The sequence below is a fragment of the Nelusetta ayraudi genome, unplaced genomic scaffold (genome assembly GCF_046127955.1).
Source record: "Nelusetta ayraudi isolate G7.1 ecotype Tasmania unplaced genomic scaffold, CSIRO-AGI_Nayr_v1 ptg000120l, whole genome shotgun sequence".
In the NCBI taxonomy this organism is placed as follows: Eukaryota; Metazoa; Chordata; class Actinopteri; order Tetraodontiformes; family Monacanthidae; genus Nelusetta; species Nelusetta ayraudi.
The window spans coordinates 1338802-1360265 of NW_027466170.1; the positions used below are offsets into that span (position 1 = coordinate 1338802).

The 21464-nt window shown below is 45.2% G+C and overlaps 1 protein-coding gene across 3 annotated transcripts in view; it reads left to right on the forward strand.

Moving 5' to 3' along the window:
• LOC142904013 (leucine-rich repeat and fibronectin type III domain-containing protein 1-like protein) overlaps positions 1-21464 on the forward strand; it is a 138310-nt gene that overhangs the window by 37423 nt on the left and 79423 nt on the right. For all 3 annotated transcript variants that reach the window (XM_076049945.1, XM_076049943.1, XM_076049946.1), the window contains one exon: positions 16610-16718. The gene's annotated coding sequence lies outside the window, so the exon portion shown is untranslated. The remainder of the gene's footprint in view (positions 1-16609; positions 16719-21464) is intronic.

Consider the following 21464-nt stretch of genomic DNA (forward strand, 5'->3'; position numbering starts at 1 on the left):
CCATATTGCATCGGTGGCTAAATGGGCGCCCTCCAGCACTCGGGGGTTGTATAACCGAGTGGTTGCGAATGGCGAGCGTGCCGTCCCGCAGTGTCTCTCTTTGCTTTTTTTCCCCCATGCCTTCTTCTCTGACCAGAGGGCGCCTTCGATGCGCAGTTTCTAAGCACCGACAATTAAAGTGCGAAGAGCGCGCCAACGACGCGGCGGCGAGCGCTCGCTTGCATAAATATATGTTTGTGCAAGTAATCGGAGGGGGAAAGGCACCTTGGACAAAATGGACTTTTGAGCCCGGGGACTTGTTTTTGCATCAGCGTTTCTCTTCTACGCCGGCCTGCTTATGGCTCCCTGGTAGGAGGCTTAGGAAAAAAAAAGCTTGTGCCTCCAGTGGAAGCCATCAAGTCGGCGCTGACTCGTATATTCTGCAGTGCAGCGGTGGAACGGGCAAACTGTGACGACAGCGAGGGGAGGACTTCACTTCACCGGCACAAAACGTTATCAGTGTGTTCTGAAAATGTGCAGAATATGTCACTTTTTTTAAAAGACTCATCAGACACTCAATTATTTAAGATATCATTGAGAGTGTTTCAGTTGAATTGGCGAAATAACCTTGCACTGCCTTTTAGAACTACAGTTACCAGAGCAACGTCACAATACAGTGCAGCTTTACAGTGGTGTTGCTCCACGGCAGGACTGCAAGAACAAAGCCCGATCAAGAAATGTCTCCAGTACAGGGACTTTACACGTAGCAGTAGACGAGGTACAGGCAGCTATGAGCCACGGCTCGTGAAATAACATGTTGCAGCGCCAACAGGAATGAATGAAAACACACAAAAAGTCATTAAGCAATGGCTCTCCTTAAAACCCAGGAAGTCGCCCATGTCGCATGCTGATTAGGGCCATGAAAGGGTGTGTGAGGTGTGAGGTTGTCCGTGTGTGTGTGTGTGTGTGTGTGTGTGTGTGTGTGTGTCCGCATGTCTTGGACCATGTAAGAGGACCGCTCTCAACTGTGGCAAGCCATTTTCTGTATTGTCAAATTCCACATGCCAAAATCTTTTTTTTTTTTTTTTTAACTGCTAAATTCCTCCTGGAATCCTCAGACGACATTTTGTAAATCTTTTCATGCCGCATGGCTGTTGTTCCCCGTCTCCACTCTGTTTCTGTTATTTGCTTAAAAAACAGCGGGGTCCTGGAACTGCCTAATATGTTCCGATGTTTTGCTTGTGTCTCAGTGTCTTGCCTCAGACTTGTGTTTTAATTAGCAATGCTTACAACTTTTTTTTTTTCTTTTAGATATTTGTCAACGTAATTTGAATGTCTCCTCTTTTTATTTACAGAAAACACACTGCTGGCAGTTTAAAAAAAAAAACAGAGCAAACGGGACATTTCACTTTAGTCATTGTGTGTTGCTGTTGCACGATTTGCAAGTGAGCAAAAGGCTGTCATGGGCAAGAGGTGGACCTGCTGTTAGCCTGACAAAGGTCTGCTAGCTGAAGCGACTCATAGTCGGATATTACTGTACAGGGAGAAGTGTTTGTCAATAAGTAGTTTTCCCTCTCCATTGCTGAATAATGCTTTTGCTTGACTGCGAGCAGGCCGAGGGAAGGCCCGCTACCGGAGACAGGAGGGAAAAGAAAAAAAAAAACTGAAGAAAGGATGTGAAGGAGAGATCTTGGCACTCACTCGCTGTCTGCCCTGTTATTTCCTTTAAACTATCCCACAAGATACGTCTCGGGACAATCAGGCTCTTTTCTCCTCGACGCGTGTTTGTCAACAAATCGATTGCATGGCGAATCGCTCGTTTCCAGGGAAAAAAACAAAACAAAAAGCGATTCCTGAAAGAGGAGAGCTGCATCTTCTGATGGCTGGAGAACCTTTAGCAGCGGCAAAAAAGAGAGAGAGAGGGGGAAGAAAAATCATCAGATGAGATGATGTTCAAGAGATCCGTCTTCAAACCTGGGAATCACTTCTGCACGAGCGAGTGTGTGTGTGTGTGTCTGTGTGTGTGTGGCTGAGCCATGAAAATATCATGCAGCAGCCATCTATTATTAAAGCCGCTGTAGCGGTGATTTGTGTTCCACGAGGCACGAGGGGGTCGATGGAGCATGGGAAGCTCAGCAGGTGTTCCGCCCTCGCGTCCCCGCGGCCCGCCGCTCTGCCAGGTGAGGCCCCCCACCGCCGCCGTCACCGCCACGGAAACGGGAAACGGTCGCCCTGTGCATGCTCAGGTTAGCGCTGATCCCGTTAAGCTGTTTACATGAGTCCTTAAAACCTGACAACTGAGCACCGTGGCGTCTAAACCTGTAACATCTGGGATTTTTTTTTTCTCTCCCGCGCCGCCGGGGTGACTCGTCTGCATAGTCCGCTGAACTGATACCTGACTTAAAATGGGGGAAATTGAATATTTGGCAGAATAAATGGACCGTTTTTTTTTCTCTGAACAGAAAAATGGCTTCAAACCCTCCTGAAATGATTAAATGTCTTCTGGTGGATGCCAGCGGATGGCTGGGCCACTGAGGTGATTCAGATTTATTCACATTCTTTGCAGGCATATCGTGATACTGGGATATAACAGCGCAATAGTGGCTTAGTAATAAGTCCACGGTATGATATTTATTTAAATGTTTGAGACAGACAAAAAGAACAAATGAATACTTGGAAATTTCGATGACATTTTAACTGAATGTTGAATTAGTCATCGTAAGGCACTTCCTTTTCTAAGGTCTCAAATCTTGATTTGGAGAAAAAGGGATCCAGGATTCTTGCACCTGTCAGAATTAAAAGTCCCCGAGGCTTTTTGGCTAATTTCCTCACATGGCTCTTTCTCTTTTTCCACCACTCCTTCACTCTACGAGACTCTATGAGTATTTTTTTTTTTTTCCAGCAACAGGGTTGAGCCAAGTTCCGCCCGTATTTCACTCTGATTGGCCTTTCCTTTCCTTTCCTTTCCTGCACCACAACCCCTAACATGAACCCAATCAGAAACAAGTACAGGGGAGGTCTTTCCTGAACTCTGTTGGTAGTGACATTTCACTCTTTCAATTTTGAAGAGACAAGTTTCTCAAGGACAGTAACTCTTCCTAATAGGGTGAAACATCATAACTGGCCCCTTATTGGAGAGTCCACAGAAGCCCCCTCACCCCTCACTCCACCCCGGCCTCGTCAAGCTGGACCAGGGTGATTGACGCGCCTGCAGATATTTCCCCTGCGACCTCGTTCCCAGCTGTAGAGGGGGGCTAATGCGTGTTTTGCATGTAAATGGCATCTGTTCCCAATAACATGTCCTTGGTATTGATCTCGGGGAGCGGCTGGCGTGTCGGTCGGATGATCCGTCAGCTGGACCAGTTGACGGTCGGCCGCACGATTAGCGTCTCCAAGGACGGTGGTACAGCGTCTGACACACGAGTGTAGCGACTGTGACTCACGTTCAGCATGTTTGCACTCATCTGAGGAGCTTCCAGTTACTTCATGCATCATTGCAACATTGCAGCCTTTTTGTTGTTCAGCATTAGCCTTTTGGATCTCCCGGCACCTAGTGGCCTGGTTTGGCTCATTTTTTGCACACGCACGCATACATACACACTCACGTGACACTACCAGGCTGGTGACTGGTTAGTATTTATCCCTCCTGTTCGTCAAAGAGACGACGATGCTCCCGCTGGAGCCATCAGTAGACCTTGAATTATCACTTTGGTTCAAAGTGTTTCCAGATTTATTAAATGACTTCTTTTGTGCCTTGATTAAAATCACGAGCACCCAAAAGGCAGACTCTTTCGAGGTGGAATCAGTTGCATTATTCTTGAAGGTTGAGTTCAGCCGACTGAACTGGTTCATTGTGGCAACTTGAAGTCCTTTCGCCTTTCATCCAAAAGGTTCCTTCAGCTCTGAAAGAACTGGACGGAGAGTCCAGCGTATTTAACCACCGCTGGGGAGCCAACAACAACAAAACCTGATTAAACCTCCTGCAGCCACATACAGTGCAGCCTCTCTGCACACAAGGTTTAACCACCTGTCAGACCTGGTCCCAAGAGAGCCCAATGAGTCACTTGATGGCAGAGCAGTGGGAGAAAGAAACCACACTCATGTGGTCACCGGAATAACGTCCAATTCTTTCAGAGCTGGAGAAGCCTGTCAATTGAGGTAACCAAAAAAAACACTGTCTGGTTGCCTTTAACTCAAGCTTCTCAGTCTCATTATCAGTCACCTCGCTTTCTGGTTCCCGTTCCATGTGTGCCTGGATGGGTAACTGACTTTCATCATTAATCTCGGTATCATCCTGTAATGGGTTAACATGATTATATTATTTTTGCGTAAGCCCCTGTGCGCTTTCTGTTTTAATACAGGCTCAGATTGGTCAAAGGGGCGCGCAGGATCACTTCATTAGGACAGCTTGCTGCACCCCAGGCCAGCTGGCATCCGGTCAACACACGCACGCACACACAGGCACACACAGGCACACATGCACACACACACATGCATGCGCGTGTGCCTGTGTGTGCCTGTGTGTGTTTCTGGCTCTCTCGTACTTTTGAGGCTGCCAGCGCTGCAGCCACTGGTCCCCGGATTAAATTGTCACAATGTCCCGGCAAAAGAGGGAAAGGAGGGAAAAGGGATGCGAAAAAATGAGAAGCAGGTTTTTGGTTGGGAAGAAAAAGAGAGGATGAAAAGTGAGCAAACCGGAGGAGGGGGGAGAGGTGGAGGATAGAGGAAAATGAGGTGAGGAGCGAGTGGTTGGAAAAAGGTGTCAGCAAAATGAGGAAACTGGGTTGGTGGGGGAACGGCAGTGGGATAATGAAAGGGCTCATAGTTTCAGTGTGTTTGTTTTCCTCCGGGGGAAGCTGGAGGACAGTGTGAGAGCAGCGGCGGGCGGAGCAAAACATGCTCCCTTTTCTCCTGCCGGCGCCCTCCTGTTGTTAATCTGTCTGCTACTTTCTGCACCTTCAGAGGGAGATGCAGCGACTGCTCGTTCTCCCATTTATTACGCACACACACCCACCCACACACCCACCCTCACACTCCGGGACGGGATGGGGGCCGTCCCCTCGTGTCCGAGTCGGCTGCCCTCGGAAGCACTCAGCCCCTCCCCCGGAGTATGAAAGGTGATCGTCGGGGCGCTGCGGTGGGTGGGCGGGTCGGACTCGCCCGCCCAGGCAGACTTGTTAAAGCTCCATCCGGCCGAGACACTCCACTCTCAATCACTCGTACTTGAACTGTTGCTGGCGAGAGTGGTCACTCAAACGTCTGCGGCTGGCTGCCTCCGGGGTTGACTCAGTGCGCACGCTCGCTGCAGCCGACTGTCAGCGGTGAAAACCAGCAACACACGCACACTCACAAAACAAAAAAGGAAAGAAAAAATGGAGCACGCGGGGGCTCGGAATGAGCCGGAATACGACGCTGCAAATTGTTGCACTGCTGATTCGGTCACTGTGATAAAGTAACACCGTGTTGTTGTCCTGTAGTTTGTCTTCAGTGTGAAACAGGAGGCCAATCAATCAACCCTTAATGATCATCTGTCAACTTTGTTCACTGGTCAGTCTGCAAGGTTGCAGTGGACTGGCTGGTTATAGTACAAACTCCGGAAAACACCCCAAATTAGCCCCCTGTTTACAGCCACCTGCAAAAAAACAAAAAACAAAAAGAAAAAAAAACATCCTTTGTTGGACCATCCACATATCTGGAAGTGGACAAAAACAAGGAGGTCTCAGTGGGTGGTGCCAGTACCTGAATGTAGGAGGTTGTGTAATTCGCCCCCTTTGTGACATCACAGCAGTTGATTTTTGGTTTTAGCGCACATTTTCCAAAGTAGACGGCCCTCTTTAAATTAAAGCGTCTTTTCTTTAACTTGCCTGTGCTGCGCTTGGCCTTGTGCTTGTGCATAAATGTGTGATTATGAGTCTGAAAACGCTACTTAGAGAGAAATTAAGTTGTTACTGCGGCACAGAAACTCAACAGAAATATTCTAACTCGAGTGAAAAACAAGCCGGGCCATTCAATGGGCCCTAAATTGAAATAAAATACGCTGCGGTTGAAAAGGCGGTCCCAAAGTGCGATAAGTGCAAAGAAAAAAGGGTAAAAAAAATGATGACGGCTAATAATTCATGAGGAGCACAGGGGCAGGCACTTATCGCTTGCTGTTAAAAATTCAAAAGAGTCATCGCGCTCTGCCATCGACTTTAATCCACCAACACTTTCATGTTGCTGTGATGTCAGAAGACGAGGGGTGCGAAAGGCAGCGGCCGCTCTGAACACGATCCTGCAGGGGCAGCCGGCAGCCTCGCGTTATTAAGTTATTTATTTGTTTACTTATTTCTGCATCTCATGAAACAGGTTGTTCTGAAGCCTGACACGCGGCGGCCACTTTGAGTGGAAGCAGGAATCATTTCAACTCATTTCAGTGGGGAAAAATGCTGTGTGGCTCTCATGCAACCGCTCGCAGGACGTTAGAGATGGTCCGCATTGGGGGGAAATTTAGGCAAATTGGAATAACTTTCTGCTGTGACGTTCTGTCATGGCAGTAGAGTGTTTAAGTGCAAGCACTGTCCTTTTTTTCTGGTGTTCTCTCCAGGATTAGGATGTTGGTGGATTCATGAATCAAAAATTTGTGTTTTTGTGATTTTTCATTGATGGGATATAGCATGCCATTGGATGTTGACAGTGGGTGGAGTCAGTCATTTGAAAACAATCAAAATGTCATCCAAGAAACATATTGCATTGCAGTGATTATTTATATACACTTTAGACTTCAGACTTTGGCATACTGTCGCTCTTGTCACCAGGAATCACTTGTCACCGTGCAGGCCAGTGGCCAAGCACACTCTCCACGACCCTCCTCTATTATTTATTTTTTTTTATACCCATATAAATACTTCAGAGGAATTCGGTCGCTAAGTATCGCAGCTTTCGGTTCGCACCAGCCTTCCACTGAACTTAAGCCGCTTGTTATCGAAGCTTAGAGCCTGAATTGTGCAGGAGGCTGACTGCGCGCGCCCCTTATCCAACTGGTACTGACTTGTGTAGTACATACACACCGACACACACGTCGGCTTACGTGCTGTGTATGCTGCAGCGACGCCCTGGAGGCAACACATCGCGGCCTGTGTACACAGTCTTTCTTTTTGGTTGCCTGTGCCTCAGTATCTTCTTTTTTTTTTTCTCAAATTGTTTAAAATGAGGTGTCGATGGGACGAGAAAGCTTTGCTGCAACCGTCATCTATTTTTCAGCGCTCACCGCCCCGCCCTTCCTCCGTGCAACCACTTCCAGCGCTTTGGGGCCGAATAAATATCTGAACTTTTTATATAAAAGAAGCGGCGCAGTTGTCACTCTTCCTGTTTCTCAGACGAGGCATCGTCCATTAGACGGGGCCTGACTCATTGCTTGTCGCCCTGGCAACCGGGACAAAAAGATAATAACGGTTATAGGAGTGTATATATATATATATATATATATATATATATATATATATACTGTGGAGGGGCTATATATATATATATATATATATATATATATATATTTATAGGTGCAGGCCAGCGAGGGCCCTGCTGCTGATGAACAAGGGTGCTCATGTACACGTGTGGAGTGTAATCCAGCTGGACATGAATGCAGGCTTGAGGAAGAATAATGGAAATTAGCCGAGCGGCGAATCCCATCTTGATGAGACGACCTTTGTAACGCACTTCTCTCGATGGCTCAATGGAAGGTGTGATTTTGTGACCTGCACTGGATTGGAAGAAGGAGCTCCTCAAACTGACTAGATGTTTTATGGATAATTCAGGACTTCAGCCTCTTCATAGACTCTGAAGTCTATCTGTTTATGCCGCATAATAAAATAAGACACATTCAGGTGCTGTGCACGCTTCAGTTGAACTTTTTGTCCCTTTTGTTTATGATTCTCTCCAGAACTGAGATTCATTTATGTTATTGCGCTGCGTCTGTCACATAAGGTAGCCTGCTATATCATGATTTATCTTGAATAAACAGAACCTTAAACTCAAAAAGAAGTTGTTCCCATGCACAGGAGGAGAAGAAGGACTGAGATGCTGCCTTGACTTCATGTTTTTGTAAATTGTTGTATTTCTACGACTGAAAAACATTGTTATTTTGAATTTAAAACATTTCAAACCTGGCCCATATGAATCCCATCGGTCCAGAGCTGCTTTGCGGCGATTTTATTCAGACTGCACACCACCTTAGACAGACTTCCCTCAAATCTAGTCTCTCTCTTGAAGCTTGCTCTAAGGGTCACAACCCCTCTGGCTCCACAAGGACCCATTAGAACTTCCTCCACTTCCACGCCTGCCCTCCTGGGTTTCTGGCCGCTGCTACTTATCCGTCTTTTCTGCCCGTTTTTTCCTCCTGACGTTGCCGTGAGCCACTTCCGTCACAGCTGTCCTCCTCCTCCGCTTTGTCAACCTGGTTGGTTTGCCAGGGGCTGCTTGCCAAGATGGGACCCAAGGTCCAATTCAGCCCCCCCCCCCCTCCCACCACCCTTTTTTTGATTGAGGTGACATCTATTCACTTCTGTCATGTGAAAATGAGAAAATAGGAAAAATGTCTGTTCCATAGTATCCCCACCAAGAACTTACCACTTGCCAAAAAACAAATGCTGTAGGATAAATGAGGATAAATATTTGTTTGACATAAAACAAATGCACACTGTGCTGTAACTGGATGCTATTGAGCTACCCTGCCTAGGCGCATGTTAGCTAGCAGATGGCGATGGCAGATACTAATGTTGACATACATGCTAATGTTACTAAACCGTGACTGACCCCACAAACAGCTGACAGAAACTATAAGTCATGGTGCTCATCATCCCCTGTTTCCATTTTAAACACTGAGAGATGTATTTGTACATTTGGGCTGAGCCGGAGTGCATTGAGTGTCTTTGTGTTCCAGTCTCTCAGTTTGTTGACCCTTTTGGTGCATGACTTTGCAAGCGTGAACATGACATACTCACGCACTCCCACAACATGGAGTGCTCAGTTTGGTACAGGCCTAAAGGGTTTGTATGTGGCAGTTCAAGAGTTTCAAAACAAAACAATCCCAAATGAAAAAGACAGCAGGTAGTTTTGTGCGTCCGATGCATGGCTGGGTTTGCACTCCAGCAGCGTCAGATGTGTCTCAAAAAGGTACTTCTGGACCGCACTTTTGCAGACGTATTTACAATGAGCGCGCTTATCGTGTCGCTCAGTGCGAGCCTTTGTCTGTGCATTAATTTCCTGCCGCTGGCAGAGTCGTCATGTAATGCCAGAGAGTGCTGAGTGAATTAATTAAACCCTAACAGAGGGAGAGAGAGAAGGAAGGAGAAATCCCTAAGAGCCAAGAGAAGGGAAGCAGGCAGAAATACAGAGACTTGCTGGTTATGCAAAGAATCAACGGATGTAACGGTGTCATCATCTCTGGGGTATTTTGATTTATTGGGAGGCAAACAATTCATTTATTGTTGTTTTTTTTCTGGTTGTAGTAAAACAGAACAAAACCACAACCACCTTTGGTCTGTGCAAGCTCAGTAATTCTGTCTTTGCACTCCGCCCAGTTCGATAGATCCAGTCATGCAGCTCTACACATTGCACCATGGACTTGATACCAAGGTTGTATTGTGCTGTGAGACATTGATTTTGTTTTATTCCTCTTTAAGAGTGCATTTAAATCACAAAAGAGCAGTGACTTTTCCAATATTTTGTATTTTTCTGTCCTGTTTTGACAACTGTTGGACAGTCTTTAAGAAGGGAAAGTCGTGAGAGGGGAAACACACAAACCAAAGGAAGACAAACAAGTTGAGAGAGACCAAAAAAAGAAAGGGTTATGAGAGGAGAGTCCCTGAAAGGGAAGACTTTGGGTGAAATAGAATTAAAAAAATGGGCAAAAATTCAGCAGTTTTATTAAACAGTAATACGTTTTGGAGGAAGCCAAGTGTTGAGGAATGGATCCACACCATATATAGTGTGTCACAGTGACCAAGGCCCGCTGCAGCACTATTTATCTGTGTGTGTGTGTGTGTGTGTGTGTGTGTGTGTGTGTGTGTGAGAGAGAGAGAGAGAGAGATTTTTATTAGGCTGGGTGATTGGGTCACATTGCAAGTTTAGATCAGCTTGCCCACTCATTATCGCTGTGCTGCTCACACACACACAAGCGCGCGCACACACACACACACACGCACACACACATCAGTGCTGACTGGATGAACAGATAAATGAGTGAGCGCTGACCACTGCACTGTGGATACAGGAGGTGATGAGGAGGAAGGGGGAAGAAAACAAGGGGAAGCAGATAGAAGAGAAGAAGGGTGGTACAGGTGGAAGGAAAGACGGAAGGAAGGAAGAAAGGAAGGAAGGATGGGCAAATTTCAGGGGAAAAAAAAAAAATCTTCCCTCCCTGAAGTGAACTGCAGATTTGCCACTGAAGAAAGTGAGGTGCGAGAACGGGGCCAAGCGCTGCATAATAAAGCTGGGTTCAAATATAAAATGGCAATAATGGGGTGAATTCAGATGGACGTCTAACGAGTGTGGAATGCACAAATGAGGAGGTGAGGAGTGGAGCGGGAAGCAGCCGGCGTGGAGGGCAGGCATGCAATTTGGGAGGAAGCGGCATTTCTTCACATGAGGGGAAACGGGGTGAGAGGCTGAGACGGAGGCAGAAAAGTGGCCCGGTGTGAAAAACCACCGCTCCTCAATAGGGGAAAAACGGAGGCTCCTTCATGGTCCGGCATTGTGAATTATCGTGAAAAACAGTGGGGGGGAAGCTTCAGAAGTTCTCAGCAAGAGTTCCAACCGAGCCGGTGAAGCCTTAAACACTTTGCTCTCCATTCCCCGGCATCTCCTTTTACAAACAATACAAAAATCCAAAACCTGCATGAAGGCAGGAGGAGTTGAGAGCTGAGCGGGCAGAGGGCAGGAAGGTCTTCAGCTGAGCCGCTTCACCTCTGACGAGTTCACTCCACGCGAAGCGGTCGTGCATTCGTTGTGAATGTGTTTGCCTGCACGCAGTAGGTATGCTGACAATTGATGCGGCTCAGTCGCAGCTGTGTGGATCGTGACTGAGATTTTACTGGATCAAATTTGCGACAATGCGGGGAACTCGCACAAATTGATGCCATCGAGCACGGGGCGCACTGACAATTTAAGGTTGAAAGGAAGATTTGAGTAGGAAAAGTGTTGGAAAAAAGTGAAATATGGGTTACAAAAAAACAAAGAGAGGAGGTGGAGGGAGACAGGAAGTGGGTGAGGGGAGACAGGAAGTGGGTGAGGGGAGGCAGGTGGAGACGGGCGGCGGCGGCGTCTCTGAGGGCGGCGCAGAGAAACACAAAGGAGAGGTCAGTGTTAACTGGCTCTCTCCCTCAGACCTATCACAACCTATCAACCCAGTGGGGTGGAACACACATACACATACACACACACACACACACACACACACATACCCATCGAGTGCATCCGTGCTTGTGCGGACAGCCTAAATAGAGAGCGATGGCGGCTCCGTAAGTGGTCCGAAGATGAGGGAGGTAGAGAGGGTGAAAATGAAAAAGAAAGGGGGAATTGTTTCCGATGATAGAAGCAGCGGTAAATCGTACTCTGGGCTCCGCCTCTTGAGCGTGTACGTCAGCACATGGGTCCTTCCGCGTGCGATGGAAGCGAGATGAAATCCTTCTCAACATTGTGTGTCGTGCTGCTCCTGCTGCTCTGATACTATCTGCCTGATTTGGCCAGAAACCATAAACTGGCATCAAACTGAAACAGATTTTTAGGACTTGATGGAAAGACGGTCGGTCGGTCGGTCGGTCGGTTGTTCAGCCTTAAAAATCGCTTCTGGGAAATACAATCTACCACAGTAGTCGAGCCATACGTGCAGCGATAAGCATCTCTGTAGTCTCAGCCGCTGCCATTTCACATTGTTTGCCAGGAAATAATTATTCCATTATCGGCCCCGGTGTCACGCCTAGACGAGGTAAACTGTTGCGCCATCGTGATAACAAATGCACTTTCTTCTTCTGTGGTGTCAGCGGCAGTTCATCAAAGACTCCTGACACAGTCAAGGTGTCACGTTACTAATTAGAATATAAAACAAGCACAATGCCAGCGTTACCACATCGACTTTTCAATCTAAAGGTAACATGAGAGCGGCGACCCCCTCAGCACTAACCCATAACTGAAGTCAAAAACTTTTTATGGAAAAATAAATCCCGTGTAATAACCAGATTGATCGTGAACCTTTTGGAGCACTGACATCCTTTTCTTTCTTTTTTTTTTGCACTGTTAACAGTTATTCCTTTCCTCTGCAGGTGTCTTTCAAGTAAGATCACATTTTGCAGATGGAAGACATCTATTTTGTCTTTATTTAATGTACCTTTTTTGAAAGACAGAAAGGCAAGTTATCAGTCTCACTTCGGACATTTCAACAACCTCGTCAAAATAAGGATTATACAGTTAATTTTTGCCCTAAACAGAATTAAATCTAAAGAGCATCTGCCTCCTCCCACAGATTTTCGTGGTGGCGGAGTAGATGAAAACATCAAACGGATGCCCTAATCTTGCTGCTTTGCACGTCGGCTCGATTTAAACAGAAGCACCAAAGAAAAGGGAGAATAGCAAATGAACTCTCTGATAAATACAAGACGAGATCTGGCTGGAGGTGCTTGTCGGCATCAGCGGGTGCTTATTTTGTCAAGATTCACATGCACCCAGCTCAGTGTGGGTTTTGTGTTTTTGTTTTTGTTTTTCATTGGATAGAAGTAGCTTATTTGTTGGTATGAACCATAAAGAGAAATGTTAACCCGTATTTCATTGAGATTTGTTCTGTCTAACAATCCCATTTTTTTTTTTTAGATTTGTCAGTGAAATACTGGAGCAAAACTATATTGCTAAAAATCATCCTAGGCACTTTCCCCCAAAATGTATTTCACTTGGTCTATCTTGTCTTAAGGATTTTGTGGTTCCAACACTAGACTAAAGCTTCTCCATTGTACCTTACGCCTATATGTTTAGAGCTTATATTCTCAATTTCAGTGGAGAAGCTTTAAAAAGCCAACTTTGACACAATATATCCAACACACAATGCCATTTCTATTTTGGGTGATATTTCCCTTTAAGTGCTGCAAAAACAAAAACCAAACAAGTGTCATATGAAGACATATAGCAGCTCTGCCCTGAAATTGTTTCACCATCTGAGCAGTGCACACACAACAAGTGTCCATCAAGAGTTTGTATATGTAAACAATCTTCCTTCCCTCCTCTGCAAATGTCAAACTGAAAACTGAGACATGCCACAGATCCTCCTCCTAAACCGAAGCAGGTGTGTTTTCTGGGGTGTCGGATTTGTTTGCACATGCTGATTTTTTTTTCTTCCATCCGAATGCCGGCAATTGGCGAAGGAGCGGCATCAACAAGAGCCTGGTGTTCGACTGATCACAACAGAATGGAACAGCAGCAACCAAAAGCGACGCCACTCGACTTGTTATTGGACAAAGGAAAGCAGGAAGGCCCTCGACACTTTTATTTCATTCCTCCACGGATCTCGCCGGATTTAGTCTGACGTCTTTAACTCACTCTGAACGTAATTACCACAGCAGACTGGTTCCTCGATGTGTCACTCAAGTGGCTCCGGTGATGAGACAGTGGAGTGGGAGCAGGGGACCAGTTAAATGTGTGTGTGTGTGCGTGCGTGAAAGGTGCTTGTGCGCGCCGCCGCCGCCGCCTTCACGGATGTGGTTAAAAAGTGAAGCGGAACAGAGGCGAGCAGATAGGGTTATAATGAGGAAGTGGAATTGTCCCGATAATGATGATGATTGCGGCGGACCGTCTGAAGGCGGGAGGACAGCACCGGGAGGCCACTGGGGTTGCATAACAAGGAGTTTAATAGATGGCAGAGAGATGATGTGTGTCAGCGGCGGGGTTAAAAATGACTCGGGTTTCTGCGTGTCGAGGGAATCGACGGAACAGGCAAAGAGCTGGATGCACGGACACCATTTAGAAAAAAAAACAAAAAACAAAAACAAAGAAAAATGTGTATAAAGATTTTTTTTGTTCACGGCCTTGGACCTTTAAAGGCTTTACGTGAAGTTACGTAACCCCCCCCAAAGGTCCACTTCCTCTTTCCCACGCTGACCTATTGTCTCTGCGGCAGGAGACTGAAAGAACATCAGCAGAAAGATTTCACTTTCTGTACGTGGTTTTTGATGTCACTACTTCCTGTCTGCAGTGATCAGTTTGACTTCACCTGCTTTTACTCCCTCACTGCCCCTTTGTGTGTTTGCTAAGTAACGGTAACCAAACACACAAGGGCAATAACTCATATCAGACGTCACCAAAGCACCAGGGAAGTGATTTCTAATCAATATGGAACTTAAGGAACGATAAACGCAATAATATGTATATTTACTGTGGATACTTGAATGGATCTACAACATTGAAGCCTGTAGCAGAATGTATCAAATGATTTATACTTTTTGACTTTTTCTTATATATTAGACATGGTTGGGTAAAAGCCACAGATGGTGAAAAAGTCCTTTCATCTCACAGGCAGACTGTTGTATTGCCGGTTTTCTTTTATTATATTGACTTTTAGGATTGTTATTTCTCTGTTCTTTGGTGTATCTTCACATATAAGACATGGACTTTGATGAAATTGGGAGTCAAGATATCAAAACAACCCGCCCGGCTGTTGCATTCATGGATGAGCACATCGACACTGGCGCAGAGCTCAATGATAGGTAATTTCAGCAACAATCTGATATGGCCGTAGAGGAGGCCATCTGACCAGAATAACAAATGCTTTTGAGATCAAACAAGTGGCAAAAGTAATTTTTTTGTGAGCAGATTAGCAATGCAAGGTGACTGGTGGGAAGGTCTTTTGTTATTTTCGTTAAGTTTCAGGGGATCACACAGAGCAGAGAGTTGTGTATTTCTGTTCCATTATTAGTTACCTTGTGCATACAGTCAGTGCATCGTTTCTATGCATATGGAAAATGTATGAATCATGACTCCTACTTTATGGATTGTGTGCATTTATTCAACAAAAAAAAAAAGTTATTCTTATTGTTCTTAACTACTCTTATTCTGGGCCAATGTGCGCATTTATTCTTTACATTATGGCATATGAAGACATTTTAAGATACTTCAGATGTCAACCTGTAATTAAATCCCCCCCCACCACAACCTCCACCACCCCATTGGGATTGTCAAGTGGATGATGCACATTAAGTGATTAAAGTGAGCAGGCAGCAGAGCTGAATGAAGTGATTTCAAGGTTAGGGTCTTTTAAACAGTTTGAAGTCTTTCACAGATTCTCTCGGATTAGTGAAATAAAAATCAGCTGGTTTTGTTCCAGTAATCACTGGTGATGTTTGGCAGGTGGTCCCTATAGGTGCTGGGGGCTGATAGGCAATGTGGAGCTTGATGGTTGATTTGTTTCTTTTTATTTTATAGGAGTGCATAAATAGGGTCAATAGGGTTGTTGGGGCCAATCCCAGCTGAGTTAGGGTGAAAGCCATGTTACAAGACCAACAACCATCTGTACTTGCAGGTCTGCCAATTAGCCCGATGTGCATGTCTTTGGACTGCGTGGCGAAGGTGGAGTACCTGGAAAGAACCCGCACAGACACGTGGAGAACACGCAAACTCCACAGAGAATGGTCCCGGGTGAGGACGAATCAAATGTCTTGGCCGAGGAACTGAACCCGTGACCTTCCTGTCACAACTGTCAACATGTGGCTCCTTGTCAATGCTTTGATCGGTGTTGGTTTGGTATGTTAATCGTCCCTGAGGTCAGGGTTCACCCGTCAAGTCTGAGGGCTTTTTAAAAGCTGTCTCTGTTTTCGCTCTGGGCAAAGCCGTGCCTTCATGCAAAATTAACAGGGCAATTAACATATCTAAAGATGAGAAGTGTGCTTCATGTAGCCATGTACTAAACACTGTTAGTATAATAGAGCTGTGTTGGTCTGTTGGCTGGTTGGACAGTTGGTCAGCACCAAAAATCAGGACTGGAGCGTTCCTAAATATTGCACCTTTTTTTTTTTTTTTTCGTAGATGGTAGAATACAAACGCCGGTCTGATCAGCTGCCCGTCTGCAAAGTCACGCTGTTGTTCTGCGACGAGGTGCCCTTGAGCCGCCGACGTGTGTAACGATTTTCAACATGCAGTTTGTTAGCTCAGCTGGCTGAGAGACTGATTGCCCCATGTGTCTAGATCCTATTTGATGTGCGTGCGTGTTTGTGCTTGTGTATGTGCACGCGCCTTTGTGTGTGTGTGTGTTTGCACGTGTATTGTTGTGCCACGCAAAATTTTCAGACTGTCATTTTCAATTTGGTGGCAGTTTCATCCACTTTGGAAGGCTTTGTTAGAAAACACTGGCTTAATTTTTGCATTATCACCCGTGATTTCCTGCCTTCTTTGATATCTGCTGACATCGATGAACCTTCCCACCTTATTTGGCAGCGGTGGAGAAGACTCTGGACAGCAAATCACATGTTGTGTCTTGTCAAATGTGCAACGCAGTGAAATACAGTGTGAAAATAAAACAAACGGGAGAGCACTCTTGCTCTCACACAGCCCAAATGCCGTGAAATACCAGTCAGGAAATCAAGTTTTAACCACTCTTTTGTTTTTCTCTTCCCGTTCGCAGGTCTTTTGATCCATCTCCCCGGGCCTTTTTCTCTCCTTAAGCCCATCTAGCCGTGCCCACGATGTCTCTTCATGTTGAGTCAAAGTAAATCACAGCACAACAGCTAGAGGTGAGTACAGCTTTAGACAGAGCTCCACTTGTTTTTGCTCATATTATGTGCATTTGAAAAATTAAACCTTTGGTGGGGAAACAGAGACTGTCAAACATTGTGCTAAAATTATTGAATGATTGTAGTTAGAATTACTGCAGGGTTTTATTTTTTTTTCTCGTTAGATTTGGAAAGACAAATATTTATAAGTAGATGAGAATCTTTGTGCTCAATCCAGCAGTTTCGGTACATGCAGCCCAGTAGAAGAGTTGCACTTTCTGGAGAGTGAAGCTGGCTGCACTGGATGGATGGAGGCTAATTATATGTACTGTGCAATGGTTGAGTGATACTGGGAGTGTGTGTGTGTGTGTGTGTGTGTGTGTGTGTGTGTGTGTGTGTGTGCTATGAAAGAGTGGCTGAAAACGTACTGTGCACAGGAGATAAACCACCTGTCGTGATAATAAAAGGGTTGAGTACACTTATTCTCTGTGAGTTTGCATGTGTGTGTGTGTGGTGCCTCCATCTCTGGCTGACTGTGTGTGTGAGTGTATGAGCATGCGTGTGTTTGTGTGTGTGTGTGTGTGTGTGTGATGAGTGCAGTGCTGCAGTCCAGTGTGCTCTTCCTCTCCTAGAGACATATTAGCAGGACAGTAAGTGGGCAGAGGCCAGACAGGTCTGCAGGCAGGCAGGCTGGCCATGGCAGGGCAGTGGAGGAACACTGCTAATAATGCAGAGGATGTGGATGGATGAATGGATGGATGGATGGATGGATGGATGAACGGTTGGATAAATTAACGTAGACAAGATCAATTGACGTCAAAGTTCATTGCTGACTATTGTGTTGCTAAAAATGAATTACTGATTTTCCAGATTTGGTCCATCTGAAAATAATGTCTTCTTGTCTTCTGCGCTGTTCCTTGTGCTTATTTTAAAGTGAAAATACCAACCAGGGCGAGTAAACCCACGCTAGTCTCATTAGCAGCAGTCAGACTCACTGTTGCTTCCAGCAATCTGTTCTTTATCGTCTTTATGCTTGCAGCGGTTGGGGCACACTGTGCACGCTCACACACACATATCTTTGAGGTCACGGCCAAGGCAACTTGGTATTCTGTGGTGCATCCAAGTGCGTTTGCTGTTTACGGGCCATATAATATGGAACTTATGAAGTGCATAAAGAGTGAAATGAATAATTATTATCTAAAGAGACATTTTAATGTGCCAACTCAATTTGTTGTATGACACATTAAAATGCCCCTGTACATAATAATATTAGTTTCATTCTATGTTGCTGTTCATGAACTGTCTTTGGTGTAAAAATTTGAGGGTCAGTCCATCAAGATAGTAACATTGTAGGTACAAGTTTTGCTAAAAAATGGACAAATTGTGAAAGTTTGTGTATTTTTGAGTTGAAGTAAGTCAAATGCAGTTGATCAGAATGAATTGACTGAAGTCCGACTCTGACGGATACATTTTCCCATCGTTACTCGTGTCAGCATTGCTCAAATGCCCTCTTCTTTCATCAGTTTGTTGTCATCAGGGCCTTTTCAGACAGCCTGTTTCCCACCTAGTTCAGACTCAGTGAGATTAAGTGTGCTTGAACGTTGAGGAATGGTTCATGGCTCTGTTACAACTGAGAGCCTGAATTGGCCAACCATAATTTCTCAGGTGTCAGAAATTCATCCAAACGTCCAACAGCCCAACCAATTGGGGGGTTGAAAATCGGCACCAGCTCCCCTTTACACACTGTGTGGATAATGACTCCCCAGTGAAACAAATTTGGCCAGACTTGAAATTGTTAAGTTTTGATGCTCAAATAATGAGCCAAAAAATGAGCTAACATGCCGCAATGTATACTCAGCTTAATACTGTATCTACTCCCATTTATCCATCCTCCAAAGACATTTCAAAGGCAGTGCATTTTATTTTACATAACACCACAAATGACGACAATGTTTTTGATGTACTCGTCATTTGCCATTAATCAGTTCCTCAGAGTGAGACAGACAGTCAAATTCTCTCCGCAGTGGGAGGTCAAAAGTTAGCCACTCGTCAAACAAAGTTGTGGGACACTCCAGATGAGGCCTCTTTTGACAAATTGGAATAACTTATCAGTTCATACTGACATCAGATCAGACAACATATTTTTATCTTGTCTGTATGCTTGCTCAGATTACTTGAGGTTACTCTTTTGAACTTACATCCAATTGCAAGCATATTTATTCTTATCCCTTATCCCCTGGTGAAATTTTAATAGATTGCACATCTAAATCTAATGAAAAATGCAATGTAGTATCGAGAAAGTTTCATCTGAGATTACTTATCTGGCAAATTGAAGAAATTGATGTAAGGAAATTACGTATTTGAGGACTCTCTATCTCCGGAGGTTTTATTTTTTGATCAAATGAGTCACAAAGACTGGAAATGACCAAACTTATTCCCAAGTGTTTGCGTGGATTTATGGTTGCGTGGGCCTTTTGCGAAGTCCCTTGAACCAAAACAATCTGTATTGTGAGAGTTTCCATCTCTAGTGTGCTTGTAGATGTTACAAAACTATACCTGGAGAAGACCTTTGTGCAGTGTCTGTGTTTTTTTTTATGTTCAGCACTTCAAATCTTATCAAAACATTGCTATTTATGTACTTTGTGTTTACTTTGGATCCTACCTCTGTTGTCACTCTATCACTTATCATCGTATCATAGGGAAGCTTGTCAATTCCCCTTTGCGACGGCGTCCCACTTTTAAAGATCATGCAATTTTTTGGATGAGCAACAAACTGAAAAGTGGGTTAGGTCCCAAGAAAAAAAAAAGATTTCTCTCTCATTAAACAGTTTAGGCAATTCTCCTGTTGGGTACAGACTCCTGTTTTGACTGTTTTTTGGGGAATTGGATGATTCAGCTCCATCAGCAGTTGAACCAGACACCAGAGGATTTTTATTTCCTTTTTTTTTTTTTTATTATCAGACTAAATAAGTGGTTAAGGTCTGGGCTGCTGGTAGGCTGCTCCATTTGCTGTATCTCTACGTTCTGTGGTGGACTCCTTGTAGGAGACAAGGAGACACTGCAGCGTCTCCAAAATGACTGATTTACGGTGATGAAAATATCCCACAGCATGGGGACTTTACAAATAATTGCGACCACTTCCTGGACCATCCACAGCTGCCCATCATGTTTTTTTTTTTCCCCTGTAGCGTGCCAGCCAGCATACCTTCTGTTTTGCCTTGACCTCGTCTCGCAAAATCCATTCTATTCGGATCCACGCCTGCCCATCCTGTCCTGTTGAGCTGCCACCTTCGCTCAGCATCATCTGGGGTCGTGTCTTGCACTTTACCTTTTGTACGTTTCCGCCGGTGTGAATGCCAGACAGCTGGGGACAAATTACAGCGAAGGTGAATAACTTAATAGATTTCCCGCTCAGAGACGTCGGATAAATAGAGAATCTAAATATTCCATTGAAGCGAAGACGCATGACAGCCATGTAATTCCCTAAGCTGCCTCTGAAAGCCATAATATTCATATTTCTTCATAGCAATAAAGCCATATTACCATATGAAGGCCATAGGATAATATTATTATCAGCCAGCTTTCTGTGTGCCTCTCCAGTGGCAGGGATCAGTTCAAAGCGCAGCCCAAAGCAGAAGTGCACACGTGTGTGTTTATATGTGAGACAGTGTGTAACGTGTGTGTGTGTGTGTGTGTGTGAGAGATCGCTTCCCTGAAGCGACAGCTGCACGCCGGATTCCTGAATGCGGAGAGCTCCTCTGTGATGACTACCAAGTGGCACATGTCTTTCCAGCCCCTTTCCTTCCGTCCTTTCTCTTCCCTGCTCCGCTCCCCCTTATCTCTCGTGTTCGACTTCTCTCCTGTCGCCGAGCGATTGTACACGGGTCGTCTTCGGCGGCGCTTCTTCTCTCTGTTGTCCCCTCAGCTTCCTCTACTGTTTCTGCCCTGTGAGAGCTACCCCATTTCTTTTTTCTTTGTCTTTCATTCTGTATCACAGCGCTCCGCTCGCTGTAAGACGCAGAATCATAAATGCCTTCAGCTTTTCTGCTTGAAATCAGATGAGCCTGTAACCGCCCGGCCTACATTTGGTCTTTAAAAAAAAAAAGAAGAGTCAGATAGAATGGAGATAGAAGCGAGCACTTCAGTTTCTCCTGAAGTTTTGCCTGAATCTGTTGCGTTTATTCCACGGATCCATCTGGCAAGGAACTTGTTGAAATCTTTGCTAAAGTGGAGGTACAACTTGGAAGGTGATGGGAGACGTTCTGTCTGGCAGATCAAAGAGATTTGATTCAACTAGCCAGGGCACCAGCGCCCAAGGCTTCTTCTTTGTGAGAGGAGCCACATGAGCTTCCCGCCGCTGCCCCGTGGCAAGTCGCTTTACGCCGCAGTGTTCCACTAAAGCCTTGCCAGAGCCGGTTTGGAGTTAAGTGGGAACATGTTGTTCACCAACGAAGGCATTCGGCACCATTTATAGTTGTGCTTTTAATGTGAAAATGCCATCCGCTTGCGATAAAATCGGCCCCGACATGCTGATCTTGTTATCAGCAGCCATTGTTTGTGGGCTTCTCATGGTGGCTTCTTGTTTCTACATCTTCTTCTGTTTTTTTTTTGTTTTTTTTTAATTCCAGGTTGGAACAACCTCTTCTCGCTCTTATACCGCTTAGGTTTTCTTTTTCTTTTCCTTGAAGGACGTTGATTGGTTATGAAATCCAATAGAATGCTTTCTGATGGAGAATGTCAGAATTGATTTCAGAGCTGTGAGAGAGA